We start from the raw sequence: 23,274 nt of genomic DNA on the forward strand, positions 1-23,274 counted from the left end.
GGGTGTACAATCTAAGGTTCCTAACTCACATTTATACATACACATACTAGGGACAATTTAGACAGGAGCCAATTAACCTACCTGCATGTCTTTGGTGTCTGGGAGGAAACCCACACAGGCACAGGGAGAACATGCAAACTCCAGTCAGGTGGTGCTGTGGTTGGGATTCAAACCAACAACCCTAGTACTGCCAGAGGGAAGTGCTAACCACTAAGCCACTGTGCTGCTAGGAGGAAGCACTAACCACTTAGCCACTGTGCTGCCAGGAGGAAGCACTTACCACTTAGCCACTGTGCTGCCCATGTGTCCATAAGGCACATAGAGCAGCTGGTTACCACCCCCACCCCACGTTCTCTCCTCATTGGTTCACTGGCAGCAGTGGGAGCCAATGTCTCCCGCTGCTGTGTCTCAGCCAATGAGGAAAGAGGACAGCCGAGGCTCCCGTGCACATTGCTGTATCAAAAGGGAGCTCAGATGAGTATTGGGGGGCTGGTGGGGGGAGCAGCACACAATTTTTTTTTTTTACCTTTGTGCACAGAACCACTTTAACAGCACTTTTAATTTTACAAGTCATGTCCAGGGGCGGACTGACCATTTGGAAAATTGGGCACTGCCCGAGGGCCCAAGGTCAGAGGGGGGCCCCATGAGATGCCCCTGGTACCTTTTTCATAGACTTTTTTGAGTTTGGGCAAGGACACAGGGGCCCCATGATCCCCTATTGCCCGGGGCCCCATGAGTTATCAGTCCACCCCTGCGCACAATTTCAAAATCGGGCTTTATGTGACCGGGGGGATAGGCTACATTCATACTGGATGATCCCCTATTGCCCAGAGGCCCCATGAGTTGTCAGTCCGCCCCTGGTCATGTCCTTACAAAGATCTATGGTTTGGGGTTATTAACATACTTTTGTATTTCAATGTTTTTATTAATTCTTAAACAGTTTAAGACAGGAGCAACAAAACACTTTTACAAACTTTTAAGGCTGTAATGTGTTTGTGAAAAAATAATCCCCGTCCATTTCTTCCAAAGTTTAATTTTACACAATGTTTAGAACTGATTAAATGTAAGTAAAAGTGCAACTTAGTATTTTTCTCATTTTTAATATTGTGCCTGAAACTATTTTAAGTCCTTTTTATATTGTAGAAAAATACCAACGTTTATAGAATTTTTCTTAGAAAAAGAATAAAGCGGCCTATCAAGTGTTGTCATAATGGCAATACTGTATCTTGGCTTTTTGAATCAGTTTGTACTTGATGAAGTTTCTTCTTAGGAAGACATTTATGCAGGCCATAGACGGGTCAAAAACCGGCCATTTAAAAAAAAAAAATGCTCAATAGGCTGGCGTTACCACCAACGGTAAAAAAAATCAGCCGATTTTTGTCCCGTCTACGGCCAGCTAATAGCAGAGTATTACTTCTGTCGCTGCAGGGAGCTCCACTATTATATTTGACATTAAAAAGTATAGTGGTTGCAACATTGTATCTATTTGTATCCATTTCGGATACAGATTTTTTTTTTTATCCGGATACAAATAGATACATTGTTGCAACCGCTATACTTTTTAATGTCAAATATAATAGCGGAGCTCTCTGCAGGGACAGAAGTAATACTCCGCTATTAAATTTGCCGTCCATAGACGGGACGAAAATCGGCTGATTTTTTTTACCATTGGTGGTAACGTCGGCCTATTGAACAACCGATTTTTATTTTTTTATTTTTTATTTTTTAAAGTTAATAGCGGAGTATTACTTCTGTCCCTGCAGAGAGCTCCGCTATTATATTTGACATTAAAAAGTATAGCAGTTGCAACAATGTATCTATTTGTATCTGGATAAAAAAATCTGTATCCGAAATGGATACAAATAGATACAATGTTGTAACCGCAATACTTTTTAATGTCAAATATAATAGCGGAGCTCTCTGCAGGGACAGAAGTAATATTCCACTATTAGTCGGCCGTAGACGGGACGAAAATCGGCTGATTTTTTTTACCGTTGGTGGTAACGTCGGCAACTGAAAGACCGTTTTTTTTTTTTAAACGGCCGGTTTTCGACCTGTCTATGGCCTGCATTAGGCTTGGTTCAAATCTGCGTGGGTGGTGCTGCTGCGGATCCGCACAAAAAAAATACACCACCCATACAGAGGACTGCGGACCCCCAGGTGGGTGCCATTAATTCTAATGGCACACCGCCCGCACTGGAAATCGCAACCGTACTGGGAAACCGAGGTTCCCGCGCTGGCTGCGTTTTCCAAAGAAGTACAGGGACTTCGTCCCTGCCTGCCCCACGGCGCAGGAGTCCCAACTCTAGGATAACATTCCAATAACTCCACGAGACCGTCTTTCTCCTTAAATCTTCCGTTTTGATCCCAGATATAGTGAGAATGGTGTAGCCCCCAAAATACATTGATGTTTTATTTATTTATGTATTTATTTATTTTTACCAACAATTAAAATGATCTTGGACTCTTTCTTCTGGTTTCGGTCTGGCACCCCTTTCTGTATTTCTGTCATTTAAAATAAATATCCTATATCTAAGATGATGATGTCTATGAGTGAAATAATGTGCTACCACCAGGGGCGGACTGACAACTCATGGGGCCCCCGGGCAATAGGGGATCATGGGGCCCCTGTGTCCTTGCCCAAACTCAAAAAAGCCTATAAAAAAGGTACCAGGGGCATCTCATGGGGCCCCCTACTGGCCCCGGGCCCTCGGGCAGTGCCCGAGTTTCCAAATGGTCAGTCCGCCCCTGGCTGCCATGCTGTTGCGAAGTGTCTGCTCTTCAAGTACTTAGGATCTGGTGTAGGGTTCAATTTTAGGCAAATCCACTGGGGGGAGCAATTGTATCTACAGTAAATTCTCAATGAAACATGCAGAGACTTTACTTAGGCTCATGCACACGGGACACTTCTGAACAATGGAAACTGCTGGAAAACGTAGATTAAAAAACCTCTTTTTAGCCGCTTTTGCATACCACATTTATGCGCGTTTGCGTTTAGAAGCGTTTTTTAAAGATAACCTCAAGAGATCTTCCGAAATGCACTGAAAAACAGTAAAAATGTAACTATTTCAGACATTTTGAGAGAAATAGAGAGAGCAGAAGCAGAGAGAGCAGTATTTGTTGAGATTACCTGTCTTTTTTTTTTTTTGTGGTGTTTGGATGTGTTCCAGCTCATTTCTGTGCAGAAATTATTGCAGCAGTGTTGAACATATTTTCTTTCATGCAAAACCTCAAAGTATGGTGTATCGGGTCCATTTGAGTACTGGGAAAATGCTCTGCATGCATTTTTCATGATGAAAAAAGGCTCTGGACAGCATCTAGAAATGGAGTTTTCTGCTATAAAACATATCCAATGAAAAAAATCTAAAAAAATCTATTTTTTTCATGAATTTAGGCCAAAATGTATTCTGCTACATAGTTTTGGTAAAAAAATTCTAATACACGTATATTGATTGGTTTATACAAAAGTTATAGTGTCTACAAATGGAGGTATATATACTGAAATATTTTTTTTTTGCTACTAATGCTGGTGGTCAGCAATTTATAGCGGGTCTGCGATATTGTGGCGGTCAGTCTGACACTAACTGACACTAACCGACATTTTGTGGGAACCAGTGACACTAATACAGAGATCAGTGTTAAAAATATACACCATCACTGTATTAATGACACTGCCTAGGAAGGGGTTAAACATCTAGAGCAATCAAAGGGTTAATTGTGTGCTTATCCAGTGTTCATGTGTTTACTACATGCTGTTTGTGCTAGGCAAACTGATAGATTTTTTTTCCCCTGAATAAAATCTAGCAGATCGCCGTTGACATACCACAGCTCCGCCTTGTTTACATAGGCAGAGCTGTGTTCTGTCAGTCTTCTCAGCGATCAACAAGTGCCGGCACTCATCCATTGGCCGGCACCTATTGATCAGCTTCATGTGTTTACTACATGCTGTTTGTGCTAGGTAAACTGCTAGATTTTATTCCCTGAATAAAATCTAGCAGATCGCCATTGACATACTACAGCGCCGCCTTGTTTACATAGGCAGAGCTGTGTTCTGTCAGTCTCCTTGGCGATCAATAGGTCCCGGCACTCATCCATTGGCTGGCACCTATTGATCAGCTTCATGTGTTTACTACATGCTGTTTGTGGTAGGCAAACTGCTAGATTTTATTCCCTGAATAAAATCTAGCAGATCGCCATTGACATACTACAGCGCCGCCTTGTTTACATAGGCAGAGCTATGTTCTGTCAGTCTCCTCGGCGATCAACAAGTGCCGGCACTCATCCATTGGCTGGCACCTATTGATCAGCTTCATGTGTTTACTACATGCTGTTTGTGCTAGGCAAACTGCTAGATTTTATTCCCTGAATAAAATCTAGCAGATCGCCATTGACATACTACAGCGCCGCCTTGTTTACATAGGCAGAGCTGTGTTCTGTCAGTCTCCTCGGCGATCAATAGGTGCCGGCACTCATCCATTGGCTGGCACCTATTGATCAGCTTCATGTGTTTACTACATGCTGTTTGTGCTAGGCAAACTGCTAGATTTTATTCCCTGAATAAAATCTAGCAGATCGCCATTGACATACTACAGCGCCGCCTTGTTTACATACGCAGAGCTATGTTCTGTCAGTCTCCTCGGCGATCAATAGGTGTCGGCACCAGGGGCGGACTGACAACTGATGGGGCCCCTGGGCAGTAGGGGATCATGGGGCCCCTGTGTCCTTGCCCAAACTCAAAAAAGCCTATGAAAAAGGTACCAGGGGCATCTCATGGGGCCAACTACTGACCCCGGGCCCTCAGGCAGTGCCCGAGTTTCCAAATGGTCAGTCCGCCCCTGGCCGGCACTCATCCATTGGCTTCTGCTGTGCCCAATCACAGCAGAAGCGGCATTCAGGTGGCAAGTGCTTATATACAGTTGCAAGAAAAAGTATGTGAACCCCTTGGGATTACGTGGAGTTTTGCATGAATTGGGCATAAAATGTGCTCTGAACGGCATCTAAGTCACAACAATAGAAGAACACAGTCTGCTGAACATAATACTACACAAACATTAGATGTTGCCATGGTTTAATTGCACATAACATGTAAACATTCACAGTGCAGGGAGGAAAAAGTATGTGAAGCCCTAGCTTAATGACTTCTCCCAGAGATAATTGGAGCCAGGAGTGAGCCAACTTTGACTCCAATCAGTGTGATGATATTGGATGTGTTGCTGACAGCTGTCCTGCCCTTAAAAAACACACACCTGTTTTGGGTTTACTGGTTTCAAGAAGCACTGTCTGATGTGAACCATGCCTCGCAGAAAAGAGCTATCAGAAGACCTACGATCAAGAATTGCTGACTTGCATGAAGCTGGAAAGGGTTACAAAAGTATCTCCAAAAGCCTTGATGTTCATGTGTCCACGGTAAGACAGACTGTCTACAAATGGAGAAAGTTTAGCACTGTTGCTACTCTCCCTAGGCTTGGTCGTCCTGTAAAAATTACTGCAAGAGCACAGCGCAGAATGCTGCATGAGGTAAAGAAGAATCCCAGAGTGTCAGCTAAAGACCTACAGAAATCTCTGGCACATACTAACATTTTTGTTGACACATCTACAATAAGGAAAACATTAAACAAGAATGGAGTACATGGGAGGACACCACGGAGGAAGCCATTGCTGTCCAAAAAGAATATTGCAGTACGTTTGAAGTTTGCAAAAGAGCACCTGGATGTTCCACAGCACTACTGGCAAAATATACTGTGGACAGATGAAACCAAGATTGAGTTGTTTGGGAAGAACACACAACACTATGTGTGGAGAAAAAAAGGCACAGCACACCAACATCAAAACCTCATCCCCACTGTAAAACATGGCGGAGGGAGCATCATGGTTTGGGGCTGCTTTGCTGCCTCAGGGCCTGGATGGATTGTTGTCATTGATGGGAAAATGATTTCCAGAGTTTATCAAGACATTTTGCAGGAAAACGTACGACCATCTGTCCGCCAACTGAAGCTCTGCAGAGGATGGGTGAGGCAACAGGACAATGACCCAAAGCATACAAGTAATTCAACAAACCAATGGCTGCAACAGCACAGAATACGCCTTCTGGAGTGGCCCAGTCAGAGTCCTGACCTCAACCCGATTGAAATGCTGTGGCATGACCTTAAGAGAGCGATTCACACCAGACATCCCAAGAGTATTGCTACACTGAAACAGTTTTGTGAAGAGGAGTGGTCCAAAATGACTCCAGATCGTTGTGCAGGTCTGATCTGCAACTACAGGAAACGTTTGGTTGAGGTTATTGCTGCCAAAGGAGGGTCAACCAGTTATTAAGTCCAAAGGTTCACATACTTTTTCCTCCCTGCACTGTGAATGTTTACATGTTATGTGCAATTAAACCATGGCAACATCTAATGTTTGTGTAGTATTATGTTCAGCAGACAGTGTTCTTCTATTGTTGTGACTTAGATGATGTTCAGAGCACATTTTATGCCCAATTCATGCAAAACTCCACGTAATCCCAAGGGGTTCACATACTTTTTCTTGCAACTGTAGGTGATTTTGCACAGAACGTCCACTCTGTAGCAGTAAATTCACTATAGGGTGGATGGCAAGTGGTTAAAGTTTTTCAAACAATAAATATCAAAACGTTATCCCCTAGAGTTATTGGAGCCGGAGTGTATGGACTGGTGCTTGTGGTGATGGGCAACCTCCACGCTATTTTTAAAGAACCAGTGGCCTCTTTGGGGGAAGCGTTAGATAAACAAAACGAAAAAAAAATGCTGATGTTAGTAAATAAGGTAAGGCGGTGTTCATTTTGAATACTCAATCATGTACAAAGGAAAACTAAAAAAGAAAAAAAAAATGTAGTGCCTTTCAATATAGGTTGGCTGAAAAATGGAAATATCTTTGGAGACGCAAGAATTCATTTTATCTTTTATCTAATGTTGTCAAACAAGATATATCAAGATTGGCGTCTTACAGGAAACCCATCATGCCTTGCAATATCAGCAATATCAGCAAAACTTGTGACTTGTAAACTAGAAATCTTGCCAACTGACTGCACAGTAGCACTGAAGTGAAGAAGGAATAAGGACAACAAAGTAAACAAGTAAGTGATTGACATGTACAAATGCATGTACTATATATTGTGAATGAATATATATATATATATATATATATATATATATATATATACATATATATATTATTTTTTCATATATATATATATATATATATACACACACACATATATATATATATATATATATATATATATGTGTGTGTGTGTGTATACATAAATATATATATATATATATATGAAAAAAATAATATATATGGATATATATATATATATATATATATATATATATAAATATATATTGCAAAATAACATTACTCCATTGTAAATCTTTCTACATTGCAGATGTCAATTAACAAAAATTCTGCTTTTGTGATAGTAAACAAGTCTTGGCTGTCAAAATGAAAGCTGGGATTTGCCAGTAAATGTGACTATAAATCTTCAGAAGAAGAGAAGGGGCTGGACATACCATAGACACAGGGGTGGACTGACAACTCATGGGGTCCACGGGCAATAGGGGATTATGGGGCCCCTGTGTCCTTGCCCACACTCAAAAAACACCCAAAAAAGCCTATAAAAAGGTACCAAGGGAATTTCATGTGGCCCCCTACTGACCCCGGGCCCTCGGGCAGTGCCCGAGTGCTCGAATGGTCAGTCCGCCCCTGCATAGACACCCAAAAGTATTTAAGTGTTTAGATTAAGTATATTTGGGTATGCATGGCATGTCCAAAGTCTGACACTTATCAAACTATTACTTCTATTTAGTTTTTAATAGAGTGAGGAGGGGTTTGAATCCCATGTTAGAGTTTCTATTGCTGTCTGTGCCACCAATGGGCAGATTCACCCTCTGTATTTGTCCTGGTGACCATTATTAACAGGACAGCCCACATAGAAGAAAAATATATTTTAAATATATTTAAAAAATATTCTTCTCAAATATATTGACATATATTTTAAAATACTACAATTTTGGCCGTATACAATATATTTCAAAATAGATTTCAATAAATATATATATATATATATATATATATATATATATATATATATATATATACTGCATGTTGAAATGAGTTTTTATTACAAAATATATGAAGAATATTTTAAATAATACATTTCAAATATACTGTATGTCTTTAAAAGTACAAATCTATATTTTTGGAATGCATTTACAAATATATGTTAAAATTACTTGTTTATATGTTAAAACAAATCTGAAGGATATATTTTAAAAAAATATATTTTGAAATATATTGCATATGGCCAAAATTGTAGCATTTCAAATATATGTCAATATATATGGGAAGAATATTTTTAAAATATATTTCAAATATATTTTTCTTCCATATGGGAAAGCATGAAAGAAAAAAACAACATTTTGAGTTGTCTTAAAAAAACAAGGATAGAACTGGTTCCCTTTTCTCGTTGTATTTAACCTCCCTAGCGGTCTGATTATGTCAGTATTTCTGTGCTGAAAGCGGTACATTTTTTTGCATGGAAATATGTTGTTTTTTTATTGCAGGCCTGTAATTTTTAGGAATAACTCACTGAAATCTGTCCGTACAAGAGTCTAGTAAACATCCCGGGTATGATAAAACTTGAAACACAAAATCATAAATTATAATTTAATAAATAATCATAAAAATAATAATATAATAATAAATTTAATTGAATAATATAATCAAACCAAAAACACTGAAATGTGAAATATAGCGCCAAGTTCGCACATCGCTGAGCAAAGTCGCAGAATCGTTTTCAGTGTCTGATGAGGAATTTCCCCCACGAATCATTATCACTCAATTCTGCAAGTGGTTCTGATTTACTATCGCTGTTCTCTAGCCGGTCTAAAACCGCTTTTGACCTAAAGGGACGCTTTTTGGATGCCATGGACGTTTCTCAGTTTCCAGGCAGAAGGAACAGTAAAAATGCAGGCAGGGCGCCGGACAAAGCAGTAGGGACAAAATGTATGTGAAATGGTTTGATACAGGAATGTTATACTATGTCAAATTCATTTCTAAGAAAATGACAGTTTCAAAAAATCTTTACATTTGCCGCCGTTCCAGTCCCCTGTACGTCCCGACGCTCGCAGGGACCGGAACACGGAAGCCGGATGCCGGCATCAGCCGGAGGAGATGGCCGGGGACGCTGCAGGGGGGACATCGCGGGAGCGCAGGACAAGGTAAGCGCTGCAGGGAATCCCTGAGCAACGCCGCATGGTAAGCCCAAGTGTAGCTCGGGGTTACCGCTTGTGGTGCTGAAACTTTATCCCAAGCTACACTCGGGAATACCTCCAGGGAGGCTAGAGGACTTGAAGTTAAGGAAAATCTTCCCAATGGGGCACAGATAACCCAAAAAAATGGACAGGGGTGTAAACCATTACATGCTTTATCCAATGTAAAAAAAAAAAAAGTTTGGGATTCAGATATACTTTAACCCTTGTTTTTTTTTCTTTACTGTTTTCATAAGTTTTTTTTTTTGGGATAGAAAATACAGAAAATTCTAGGTAAAAGATAGACAATTCTAGGAACAAGATAGAACATTCTAGGTAAAAGATAGAACATTCAAGGTAAAAGATAGAAAATTCTAGGTACAAGATAGACAATTCTAGGTACAAGATAGACAATTCTAGGAAAAAGATAGACAAATCTAGGTAAAACATAGACAATTCTAGGTAAAAGATAGACAATTCTAGGTAAAAGATAGACAATTCTAGGTAAAAGAGAAAATTCTAGGTAAAGATAGAAAATGCAAGGTAAAAGATACAAAATTCTAGGTGAAAGATAGACAATTCTAGGTAAAAGAGAAAATTCTAGGTACAAGATAGACAAGTCTAGGTAAAGGATTGAAAATTCTAGGTACAAGATAGACAATTCTAGGTAAAAGATAGACAATTCTAGGTAAAAGATAGACAATTCTAGGTACAATATAGACAATTCTAGGTAAAAGATAGACATTTCTAGGTAAAAGATAGACAATTCTAGGTACAAGATAGACAATTCTAGGTAAAAGATAGAACATTCTAGGTAAAAGATAGACAATTCTAGGTAAAAGATAGACAATTCTCGGTACAAGATAGACAATTCTAGGTAAAAAATAGACAATTCTAGGTAAAAGATAGACAATTCTAGGTAAAAAATAGACAATTCTAGGTAAAAGATAGACAATTCTAAATGATAAATCCAAGGACTTGAAGTTAAGGAAAATCTTCCCAATGGGGCACAGATAACCCAAAAAAATGGACAGGGGTGTAAACCATTACATGCTTTATCCAATGTAAAAAAAAAAAAAGTTTGGGATTCAGATATACTTTAACCCTTGTTTTTTTTTCTTTACTGTTTTCATAAGTTTTTTTTTCTGGGATAGAAAATACAGAAAATTCTAGGTAAAAGATAGACAATTCTAGGAACAAGATAGAACATTCTAGGTAAAAGATAGCCAATTCTAGGTAAAAGATAGAACATTCAAGGTAAAAGATAGAAAATTCTAGGTACAAGATAGACAATTCTAGGTACAAGATAGAACATTCTAGGTAAAAGATAGACAATTCTAGGTACAAGATAGACAATTCTAGGAAAAAGATAGAAAATTCTAGGTAAAAGATAGACAATTCTAGGTAAAACATAGACAATTCTAGGTAAAACATAGACAATTCTAGGTAAAAGATAGACAATTCTAGGTAAAAGAGAAAATTCTAGGTAAAGATAGAAAATGCAAGGTAAAAGATACAAAATTCTAGGTGAAAGATAGACAATTCTAGGTCAAAGAGAAAATTCTAGGTACAAGATAGACAAGTCTAGGTAAAGGATTGAAAATTCTAGGTACAAGATAGACAATTCTAGGTAAAAGATAGACAATTCTAGGTAAAAGATAGACAATTCTAGGTACAAGATAGACAATTCTAGGTAAAAGATAGACATTTCTAGGTAAAAGATAGACAATTCTAGGTACAAGATAGACAATTCTAGGTAAAAGATAGAACATTCTAGGTAAAAGATAGACAATTCTAGGTAAAAGATAGACAATTCTCGGTACAAGATAGACAATTCTAGGTAAAAAATAGACAATTCTAGGTAAAAGATAGACAATTCTAGGTAAAAAATAGACAATTCTAGGTAAAAGATAGACAATTCTAAATGATAAATCCACTAGGGTGGACATACTGTAGATTGCTCTTTAACCAGGCAAAGTCACCAAACTAGCTTAAAAAAGCAGTCACATGATCAAGAGCAAGGTCAAAGTTCCTGGGTAAATAATGGGTTCCAAACCTACATAAATGAATGTAACTTGCCCTTAAGTGTCAGAGATAACTTTTTATTCAAGGGTACCCTGCCATGTTATTCTTCACTTGTGTTAATAAAGAGGCGGAGGACCACCAAGCATTGGTTAGCACTTCTTTCACCACCATAAAAAGAAAAGTAGCCCCTTCCCTGATAGGTGCTCGGTCAGGTACATTTAATTATTAGCTTCGCTGTAATCAGTTGAGCTGCTTTTGAATACTTTGGGCTGTTCTGTGTCTCACTGGTTGCAGGATTGACTGCTTCCCCCTTCCTTTTGGACGGTTCTGGATGGTATTGGGCTGGAAGAGTCAAATCAGCAGCTGAATATTTATGCAATCCCAGCCAATCCCTGGGGAAGAGTGCCCAGATAGTGGCTGGGAGGGAGCATAAATAGTTTGGGGCCTGGAACAGAGGTGTTCTTGTCCAGGAGGAGGAGATCCCAGCCTGAAGGGCTTTTGCCCTTCTGGGCAGTCCAGCTGTGTTTTCAACTGTTCACTGAGGTCCTAACTTTGCTAGCTGGGGGGGAGGGGCGATTCTACTGAACTCTACTAGAGCTGTCAGATGGACTTTTTGAGGTGGGATCTGGTTTGGAGAAATCACAGGAGAGGTGTCTGGAAGATATTAAAAAGAGGCGTCCAATTATCCAAGGCCATTAGTGAGTACAAACCAGTAGTGATGGGTCGAACACCCCAATGTTCGGTTTGCGGTCAAACATTTAAACATAATGAAAGTTCGACCAGTAACGTCGAACAGAGGGGACAATTCACTAAGTGGTATTTTACCCCATCTGAGTATATGGTAAGATACCGCACAGCTACTAAAAACATTTATTGTTTCAGCTGTCCCCACTGACAGCTGAATGTGAAAGGAATTGCCAGCATTGCAATATACATTTAAAATTAAAAAAAAACCTCATGCCCCCCCCCTTTGGGTCTGGTATGGATTTTGAGGGGAGCCCCCATGCCAATTTTTTTTTAAATGTTGTGGGGGTCCTCATCGAAATCCATACCGGACCCTTATATGAGCATGCAGCCCGGCAGATCAGGAAAGGAGAAGGGACAAGCGGGCCCACCTCCTGAACCATACCAGGCCACAAGCTCTCAACATGGGGGGGTGCTTTGGAGCAGGGGGCTCCCCCCCAAAGTACCTTGTCCTCATGTTGATGAGGACAAGAGCCTCTTCCCCTCAACCGTGGCCAGTGGATGTGGGGGCCTGTGGACGGTGGGCTCATCTGAATCTGTAAGCCCCTTTAACAAGGGGGCCCACAGATCATAGACACTCCCCCTACGTGAATGAGGTACATGGTATCACTACCCAAGAGACAATCTTTGACAGGTCCTTTATTAAAAACAAAAATTTAAAAAATGTCCCCCGAAGTAGATCCAAGGTCAATCACGATGCCTGCTGCCACTGCCGACCCCCCCCCCCCCAAAAAAAAAAAACCACTCCGCTCTCGACACTGGCTCCTGGCCGTCTGACGGCTGCACTGGGAAGACAGTTCTTAAATACTGTGATGATGTTGCAAGGGGGCGGAGTTACACCTGCCCCCTTGTGATGTCATCATGCGCTATGGTTTGCCGAAGCAGGTGCATTGCTTTGGCCAATCACAGTGTACTGTCAGTGCATTGTGGGGCACGGTGGGCAGGCAGCCCGCCGAACGCCCTTGCCCTTTGTGTGTTCGTCGCGCATGCGTACTAACGTTCAACTCGAACATACAGAATCTTTAGGAAGAAGATAGATGTCCTGGAGTTATCCTGGAGCAGGGGCGAGCTGACCATTTGGAAACTCGGCCCCATGAGATGCCCCTGGTACCTTTTTCATAGGCTTTTTTGAGTTTGGGCAAGGACACAGGGGCCCCATGATTCCCTATTGCCCAGGGGCCCCATGAGTTGTCAGTCCGCCCCTGATTATAAGGTTTTGTACTTATATTTACTTAGCGCCACTTTTACCACTATATTTACAGTGAAGGAAATGCGTATTTGATCCCCTGCTGATTTTGAATGTTTGCCCACAAATCGAATGTTCGGTGTATTGTAACACTGAGAGACAGAATAGCAACAAAAAATTCAGCAGAAATGCGTCTAACAAATGATGACTGATCTGCATGTTCATGAGCGAAATAAGTATTTGATCCCCTATCAATCAGCAGGATTTCTGGCTACCAGGTGTTTTCATACAGGTAACAAGCGGAGATTAGAAGCAGTCTTTTAAAGGGAGTGCTGCTAATCTCATTGTGTTACCTGTATAAGACACCTGTCCACAGGAGCAATCAAACAATCAGATTCCAAACTCTCCACCATGGCAAAGGCCAAAGAGCTGTCCAAGGATGTCAGGGACAAGATTGTAGACCTACACATGGCTGGACTTTCCCAATGGCTGCACCCAGGGCTGCTGCTCCTCCTGCCCACCCCTTGTAAAGGCCCTGGTGAGGAATAAGGGAGGTCTCTACATTTCTTCTGGGACATCTTCAAAACATCCAAGGATGTCAGGGACAAGATTGTAGACCGACACAAGGCTGGACTTCCCCAATGGCTGCACCCAGGGCTGCTGCTCCTCCTGCCCCCCCCCTTGTAAAGGCCCTGGTGAGGAATAAGGGAGGTGTCTACATTTCTTCTGGGACATCTCCAAAACATCCAAGGATGTCAGGGACAAGATTGTAGACCTACACAAGGCTGGACTGGGCTACCACACTATCGCCAAGCAGCTTGGTGAGAAGGTGACAAGAGTTGGCGCAATCATTCGCAAATGGAAGAAACACAAAACAACTGTCAGTCTCCCTAGGTCTGGTGCACCATGCAAGATCTCACCTCGGGGAGTGTCAGTGGTCATGAGAACAATGAGGAATCATCCCAGAACTACACGTGAGGATCAGCAGAGGTCAAATACTTATTTCCTTCACTGTAATTAGAAGATTCATTTTCATGGACTTTTTGGATTACTTTTAGAGATGAGCGAAGTATTCAAAAATTCGATTCGACTGATTCGGCAAATTTGTGGAAAATATTCGATTCGAGTCGAATATATTCGCTGTGAATTTAACTTAAAAAAGGGTGTTTCTAGGCTTCAGAGAGACTTAATATTAGTGCAGAACACTGTACCTTTAATTTAAATGCCCTTGGAGTCTGCTGGGGAAGAGAAATAATACTGTCAGTCAGTATGACATGCAGATGAGTGCCGTCGATCTTAGAATCACCGCACACTTCACTCATTTGGCCAGTCACGGGGCCAAAACCAGTGTTTGGAGCCACAGTGTGGCGGTGGAGGCAGCAGCAATGGGAGGCCATACAGCAACCTATGACAAAATGGAAACCAGCAGGAGTGTGAGGAGACCTGAAAGTGGCACATGGCAGAGTGGGAGCAATGGGAGGCGGTACAGGGACCCAGGTCACACTGTGGGCTCAGCAGCAGCGTGACCAGGCGGTACGGGGGCCCATGGCAGATTTGGGGCCCTTGCAGCACCTATGGGAGGCCTGTAATCTGCCAGCAACCTATGACAAAATGGAAAACCGCAGGAGTGTGAGGAGACCTCAAAGTGGCACATGGCAGAGTGGGAGCAATGGGAGGCGGTACAGGGACCCAGGTCACACTGTGGGACCAGCAGCAGCGTGACCAGGCGGTACGGGGGCCCATGGCCGATTTGGGGCCTGGCGGCACCTATGGGAGGCCTGTAATCTGCCAGCAACCTATGACAAAATGGAAAACCGCAGGAGTGTGAGGATACCTCAAAGTGGCACATGGCAGAGTGGGAGCAATGGGAGGCGGTACAGGGACCCAGGTCACACTGTGGGCTCAGCAGCAGCGTGACCAGGCGGTACGGGGGCCCATGGCCGATTTGGGGCCTGGCGGCACCTATGGGAGGCCTGTAATCGGCCAGCAACCTATGACAAAATGGAAAACCGCAGGAGTGTGAGGAGACCTCAAAGTGGCACATGGCAGAGTGGGAGCAATGGGAGGCGGTACAGGGACCCAGGTCACACTGTGGGCTCAGCAGCAGCGTGACCAGGCGGTACGGGGGCCCATGGCAGATTTGGGGCCCTTGCAGCACCTATGGGAGGCCTGTAATCTGCCAGCAACCTATGACAAAATGGAAAACCGCAGGAGTGTGAGGAGACCTCAAAGTGGCACATGGCAGAGTGGGAGCAATGGGAGGCGGTACAGGGACCCAGGTCACACTGTGGGACCAGCAGCAGCGTGACCAGGCGGTACGGGGGCCCATGGCCGATTTGGGGCCTGGCGGCACCTATGGGAGGCCTGTAATCTGCCAGCAACCTATGACAAAATGGAAAACCGCAGGAGTGTGAGGATACCTCAAAGTGGCACATGGCAGAGTGGGAGCAATGGGAGGCGGTACAGGGACCCAGGTCACACTGTGGGCTCAGCAGCAGCGTGACCAGGCGGTACGGGGGCCCATGGCCGATTTGGGGCCCTTGCAGCACCTATGGGAGGCCTGTAATCGGCCAGCAACCTATGACAAAATGGAAAACCGCAGGAGTGTGAGGAGACCTCAAAGTGGCACATGGCAGAGTGGGAGCAATGGGAGGCGGTACAGGGACCCAGGTCACACTGTGGGCTCAGCAGCAGCGTGACCAGGCGGTACGGGGGCCCATGGCCGATTTGGGGCCTGGCGGCACCTATGGGAGGCCTGTAATCTGCCAGCAACCTATGACAAAATGGAAAACCGCAGGAGTGTGAGGAGACCTCAAAGTGGCACATGGCAGTTTGGGAGCAATGGGAGGCGGTACAGGGACCCAGGTCACACTGTGGGACCAGCAGCAGCGTGACCAGGCGGTACGGGGGCCCATGGCCGATTTGGGGCCTGGCGGCAACTATGGGAGACCTGTAATCTGCCAGCAACCTATGACAAAATGGAAAACCGCAGGAGTGTGAGGAGACCTCAAAGTGGCACATGGCAGAGTGGGAGCAATGGGAGGCGGTACAGGGACCCAGGTCACACTGTGGGCTCAGCAGCAGCGTGACCAGGCGGTACGGGGGCCCATGGCCGATTTGGGGCCTGGCGGCACCTATGGGAGACCTGTAATCTGCCAGCAACCTATGACAAAATGGAAAACCGCAGGAGTGTGAGGAGACCTCAAAGTGGCACATGGCAGAGTGGGAGCAATGGGAGGCGGTACAGGGACCCAGGTCACACTGTGGGACCAGCAGCAGCGTGACCAGGCGGTACGGGGGCCCATGGCCGATTTGGGGCCTGGCGGCACCTATGGGAGGCCTGTAATCGGCCAGCAACCTATGACCAAATGGAAAACCGCAGGAGTGTGAGGAGACCTCAAAGTGGCACATGGCAGAGTGGGAGCAATGGGAGGCGGTACAGGGACCCAGGTCACACTGTGGGACCAGCAGCAGCGTGACCAGGCGGTACGGTGGCCCATGGCCGATTTGGGGCCTGGCGGCACCTATGGGAGGCCTGTAATCTGCCAGCAACCTATGACCAAATGGAAAACCGCAGGAGTGTGAGGAGACCTCAAAGTGGCACATGGCAGAGTGGGAGCAATGGGAGGCGGTACAGGGACCCAGGTCACACTGTGGGACCAGCAGCAGCGTGACCAGGCGGTACGGGGGCCCATGGCCGATTTGGGGCCTGGAGGCACCTATGGGAGGCCTGTAATCTGCCAGCAACCTATGACCAAATGGAAAACCGCAGGAGTGTGAGGAGACCTCAAAGTGGCACATGGCAGAGTGGGAGCAATGGGAGGCGGTACAGGGACCCAGGTCACACTGTGGGACCAGCAGCAGCGTGACCAGGCGGTACGGGGGCCCATGGCCGATTTGGGGCCTGGCGGCACCTATGGGAGGCCTGTAATCTGCCAGCAACCTATGACAAAATGGAAAACCGCAGGAGTGTGAGGAGACCTCAAAGTGGCACATGGCAGAGTGGGAGCAATGGGAGGCGGTACAGGGACCCAGGTCACACTGTGGGACCAGCAGCAGCGTGACCAGGCGGTACGGGGGCCCATGGCCGATTTGGGGCCTGGCGGCACCTATGGGAGGCCTGTAATCTGCCAGCAACCTATGACCAAATGGAAAACCGCAGGAGTGTGAGGAGACCTCAAAGTGGCACATGGCAGAGTGGGAGCAATGGGAGGCGGTACAGGAACCCAGGTCACACTGTGGGACCAGCAGCAGCGTGACCAGGCGGTACGGGGGCCCATGGCCGATTTGGGGCCTGGCAGCAGCAATGTGAGGCCCGTAATCTGCCAGCATCCTATGACAAAATGGAACCCAGCAGCAGTGTGAGGAGACCTGATAGTGGCACATGGCAGAGTGTGGTGTTGGAGATAGCAGCAATGGGAGGCGGTACAGGGACCCATTACACACTGTGGACCTGGCAGCAGCGTGAGGAGGCGGTACAGGGGCCCATGGCAGATTAGGGGCCTGGCCGCAGCAATGTGAGGCCCGTAATCTGCCAGCACCCTATGACAAAATGAAACACACCAGCAGTGTGAGGAGACCTGAAAGTGGCACATGGCATGACACACTGTGGACCTTGCAGCAGCGTGAGGAGGCGGTACGGGGGCCCATGGCAGATTAGGGGCCTGGCCGCAGCAATGTGAGGCCCGTAATCTGCCAGCACCCTATGACAAAATGAAACACACCAGCAGTGTGAGGAGACCTGAAAGTGGCACATGGCATGACACACTGTGGACCTTGCAGCAGCGTGAGGAGGCGGTACAGGGGCCCATGGCAGATTAGGGGCCTGGCCGCAGCAATGTGAGGCCCGTAATCTGCCAGCACCCTATGACAAAATGAAACACACCAGCAGTGTGAGGAGACCTGAAAGTGGCACATGGCATGACACACTGTGGACCTTGCAGCAGCGTGAGGAGGCGGTACAGGGGCCCATGGCAGATTAGGGGCCTGGCAGCAGCTATGGGAGGCCCGTAATCTGCCAGCACCCTATGACAAAAAATTTAACACACCAGCAGCAGTGTGCGGAGACCTGAAAGTGGCACATGTTTGGGGCATGATTCATGGCGGATTTAGTCAGTTGTGTCAGGAACTGGTGGTTTGAAATCCAGACTAATCCACGCCTGATTCATTTTCACAAACGTGAGTCTCTCCACACTTTGGGTGGACAGTCGTGTCCTCCGCGGAGTTACAATACCTCCTGCCGCACTAAACACGCACTCCGATGCCACGCTACTGGCCGGGCATGACAGCCTTTCAAGGGCAAATTCAGCTAGTTGGGGCCAAAGGTCAAGTTTCGTTGCCCAGTAGTCAAGGGGATTGTCTACCTCGGTTGGCAGGGTGCTGTCCAAGTAGGCCCAAGCCTGTTGTTTGAGCTCCTGCTCCAGGTCCACCTGATGCTGCTGCTGCTGCTGCGGCTGGTTAGTAGTTTCCTCACTGCGCTGGTGAAGAAAGCTACTCATCATCGACTGCAGACTGAGGCAGCCGCTGCTGGTGGAGCTGCCACTGCTTCTACCACCCCACCCCTCCCCTGCTGCCATGGCAGCGGAACGCGAGCGCACAGGGCCCACAGTGTCTGAGGATGGACGTTGGCGCAGAAAGGCAGAGACCAGCTGACTACATAGGTGGTTTTTATAGTACGTTATTTTGGCCTCCCTCTCAGGAGGTGTGAAAAAGGCCACCATTTTGGAACGGTAGCGAGGGTCCAACAAGGTGGACAGCCAAAAGTCATCCCTCTGTCTGATGGTTATTATTCGGCTGTCGCTACGCAAGCAAGCGAGCATGCTATGGGCCATTTGTGCCAAGGAATGCGAGGGACTCCCTGCCTCCATCTCCACAGCATACTGCCACGGTGCGTCTGGGTCCTCTGTCTCCTCCTCCTCTACCAGATGCTCCTGCTCCTCCACTCCTGTCCGCTGAGTGGAAAAACCACCCATTTCACTCAATAATTCCTGAGCACCAATGTCCTCCTCTACCTCCTCCTCTTCTTCCTGTCCTGCCCCCACAGGGGTCATGTGGCGTTGAGATCTGTGTGCCACGTCTACCGCACCCTGACCAGCCATTGTTAACAGCATTTGTTCCAGGACGTGCAACAGAGGAATGACGTCGTTCATCCCATAGTCCTGCCGACTCACGAATAGCGTGGCCTCCTCAAAGGGTCTGAGCAAGTGCAGGTGTCACGCATGAGCTGCCAATGGCTGATATCTAAGTTACACAGGGAGTACCTTTATCCGCTTTTAACATCAGGAAATCTGTGATGGCCTTTCGCTGTTCGTAAAGGCGGTCTAACATATGTAGGGTTGAATTCCACCTTGTTGCAACGTCACAGCATGAGGAGTCGGTACGGGGGCCCATGGCAGATTACGTGCCTGGCAGCAGCAATGGGAGGCCCGTAATCTGCCAGCACCCTATGTCAAAAAATTGAACACACCAGCAGTGTGAGGAGACCTGAAAGTGGCACATGGCATGAGAGACTCTGGACCTGGCAGCAGCATGAGGAGGCGGTATAGGGGCCCATGGCAGATTAGGGGCCTGGCAGCAGCTATGGGAGGCCCGTAATCTGCCAGCACCCTATGTCAAAAAATTGAACACACCAGCAGTGTGTGAGGAGACCTGAAAGTGGCACATGGCAGAGTGTGGCGATGGAGACAGCAGCAATGGGAGGCCGTACAGGGACCCATGAGAGACTCTGGACCTGGCAGCAGCATGAGGAGGCGGTATAGGGGCCCATGGCAGATTAGGGGCCTGGCAGCAGCTATGGGAGGCCCGTAATCTGCCAGCACCCTATGTCAAAAAATTGAACACACCAGCAGTGTGAGGAGACCTGAAAGTGGCACATGGCATGAGAGACTCTGGACCTGGCAGCAGCATGAGGAGGCGGTATAGGGGCCCATGGCAGATTAGGGGCCTGGCAGCAGCTATGTGAGGCCCGTAATCTGCCAGCACCCTATGACAAAAAATGTAACACACCAGCAGTGTGAGGAGACCTGAAAGTGGCACATGGCAGAGTGTGGCGATGGAGACAGCAGCAATGGGAGGCCGTACAGGGACCCATGAGAGACTGTGGACCTGGCAGCAGCATGAGGAGGCGGTATAGGGGCCCATGGCAGATTAGGGGCCTGGCAGCAGCTATGGGAGGCCCGTAATCTGCCAGCACCCTATGTCAAAAAATTGAACACACCAGCAGTGTCTGAGGAGACCTGAAAGTGGCACATGGCAGAGTGTGGCGATGGAGACAGCAGCAATGGGAGGCCGTACAGGGACCCATGAGAGACTCTGGACCTGGCAGCAGCATGAGGAGGCGGTACAGGGGCCCATGGCAGATTAGGGGCCTGGCAGCAGCTATGGGAGGCCCGTAATCTGCCAGCACCCTATGTCAAAAAATTGAACACACCAGCAGTGTGAGGAGACCTGAAAGTGGCACATGGCATAAGAGACTCTGGACCTGGCAGCAGCATGAGGAGGCGGTATAGGGGCCCATGGCAGATTAGGGGCCTGGCAGCAGCTATGTGAGGCCCGTAATCTGCCAGCACCCTATCACAAAAAATGTAACACACCAGCAGTGTGAGGAGACCTGAAAGTGGCACATGGCAGAGTGTGGCGATGGAGACAGCAGCAATGGGAGGCCGTACAGGGACCCATGAGAGACTGTGGACCTGGCAGCAGCATGAGGAGGCGGTATAGGGGCCCATGGCAGATTAGGGGCCTGGCAGCAGCTATGGGAGGCCCGTAATCTGCCAGCACCCTATGACAAAAAATGGAACACACCAGCAGTGTGTGAGGAGACCTGAAAGTGGCACATGGCAGGGGCATGATTCATGGCGGATTTAGTCAGTTGTGTCAGGAACTGGTGGTTTGAAATCCAGACTAATCCACGCCTGATTCATTTTCACAAACGTGAGTCTCTCCACACTTTGGGTGGACAGTCGTGTCCTCCGCGGAGTTACAATACCTCCTGCCGCAGTAAACACGCGCTCCGATGCCACGCTACTGGCCGGGCATGACAGCCTTTCAAGGGCAAATTCAGCTAGTTGGGGCCAAAGGTCAAGTTTCGTTGCCCAGTAGTCAAGGGGATTGTCTACCTCGGTTGGCAGGGTGCTGTCCAAGTAGGCCCAAGCCTGTTGTTTGAGCTCCTGCTCCAGGTCCACCTGATGCTGCTGCTGCTGCTGCTGCTGCGGCTGGTTAGTAGTTTCCTCACTGCGCTGGTGAAGAAAGCTACTCATCATCGACTGCAGACTGAGGCAGCCGCTGCTGGTGGAGCTGCCACTGCTCCTACCACCCCACCCCTCCCCTGCTGCCATGGCAGCGGAACGCGAGCGCACAGGGCCCACAGTGTCTGAGGATGGACGTTGGCGCAGAAAGGCAGAGACCAACTGACTACATAGGTGGTTTTTATAGTACGTAATTTTGGCCTCCCTCTCAGCAGGTGTGAAAAAGGCCACCATTTTGGAACGGTAGCGAGGGTCCAACAAGGTGGACAGCCAAAAGTCATCCCTCTGTCTGATGGTTATTATTCGGCTGTCGCTACGCAAGCAACCGAGCATGCTATGGGCCATTTGCGCCAAGGAATGCGAGGGACTCCCTGCCTCCATCTCCACAGCATACTGCCACGGTGCGTCTGGGTCCTCTGTCTCCTCCTCCTCTACCAGATGCTCCTGCTCCTCCACTCCTGTCCGCTGAGTGGAAAAACCACCCATTTCACTCAATAATTCCTGAGCACAAATGTCCTCCTCTACCTCCTCCTCTTCTTCCTGTCCTGCCCCCACAGGGGTCATGTGGCGTTGAGATCTGTGCGCCACGTCTACCGCACCCTGACCAGCCATTGTTAAAAGCATTTGTTCCAGGACGTGCAACAGAGGAATGACGTCGTTCATCCCATAGTCCTGCCGACTCACGAATAGCGTGGCCTCCTCAAAGGGCCTGAGCAAGCGGCAGGTGTCACGCATGAGCTGCCAATGGCTGACATCGAAGTTACACAGGGGAGTACCTTTATCCGCTTGTAACATCAGGAAATCGGTGATGGCCTTTCGCTGCTCGTAAAGGCGGTCTAACATGTGTAGGGTTGAATTCCACCTTGTTGCAACGTCGCAGATCAGGCGATGCTGTGGAATTCCGTTCTGCCGCTGCAGCTCAATGAGGGTGTGCTTTGCGGTGTAGGAATGGCTGAAATGCATGCAAAGTTTACGTGACATTTTAAGGATGTCTTGCAGTGGGATGGTGGATTTTAGGAACCGCTTGACAACCAGATTGAACACGTGAGCCATGCATGGCGCATGGCACAACCTTCCTTGACGCAGAGCAGACACCATGTTCTTTCCGTTGTCGGTCAACATGGTTCCGATTTTCAGTTTGCGCGGAGACAGCCATCTGTCGATTTCTCTGTTCATTACACTCAGAAGTTCCTCCCCTGTGTGACTACGTTCGCCAAGGCATACCAGGTGCAGCACAGCGTGACACCGTTGCGCCCTGCACATGTGATATGCCGGTCGGGTAATGGGACTTGGCACGGGGGTGGCGGCTGAGGACACGGCGGAAGAAGAGGTGGTACAGGCGGACATGTTTGCTGGACCAAGGACGTGCAAACGTGGAGGCAAAAGCGGCGTGACCTGTCCAAGTTGCTGGTGCGGCTGTGACGGCACCACGTTCACCCAGTGGGCCGTAAATTACATGTACTGTCCCTGACCGTAGTTACAGCTCCACACGTCGGCGCTGCCGTGCACTTTGGCAGAGACCGACATGCTCAAAGACTGGCCCACCATCTCTTCTACATGTGAATGCAGGGCTGGCACTGCCTTTTTGGCGAAGAAATGACGGCTTGGCACTCTCCACCGCGGCGCGGCACAAGCCATCATTTCTCGGAAAGGTGCTGAGTCCACCAGTTGGAAAGGGAGGGACTGCAGCACCAGCAACTTGGACAGGAGGACGTTCAGCTTTTGCACCGTCGGGTGCCTGCTCGCAAACTGTTGTCTCTTGGAAACGGATTCCAAGAAAGACTGCTGACGGAATCCGAGA

Source organism: Staurois parvus, unplaced genomic scaffold (genome assembly GCF_062004578.1).
Source record: "Staurois parvus isolate SC_StPar_1 unplaced genomic scaffold, SC_StPar_1.0 ptg002113l, whole genome shotgun sequence".
NCBI classification, from domain to species: Eukaryota; Metazoa; Chordata; class Amphibia; order Anura; family Ranidae; genus Staurois; species Staurois parvus.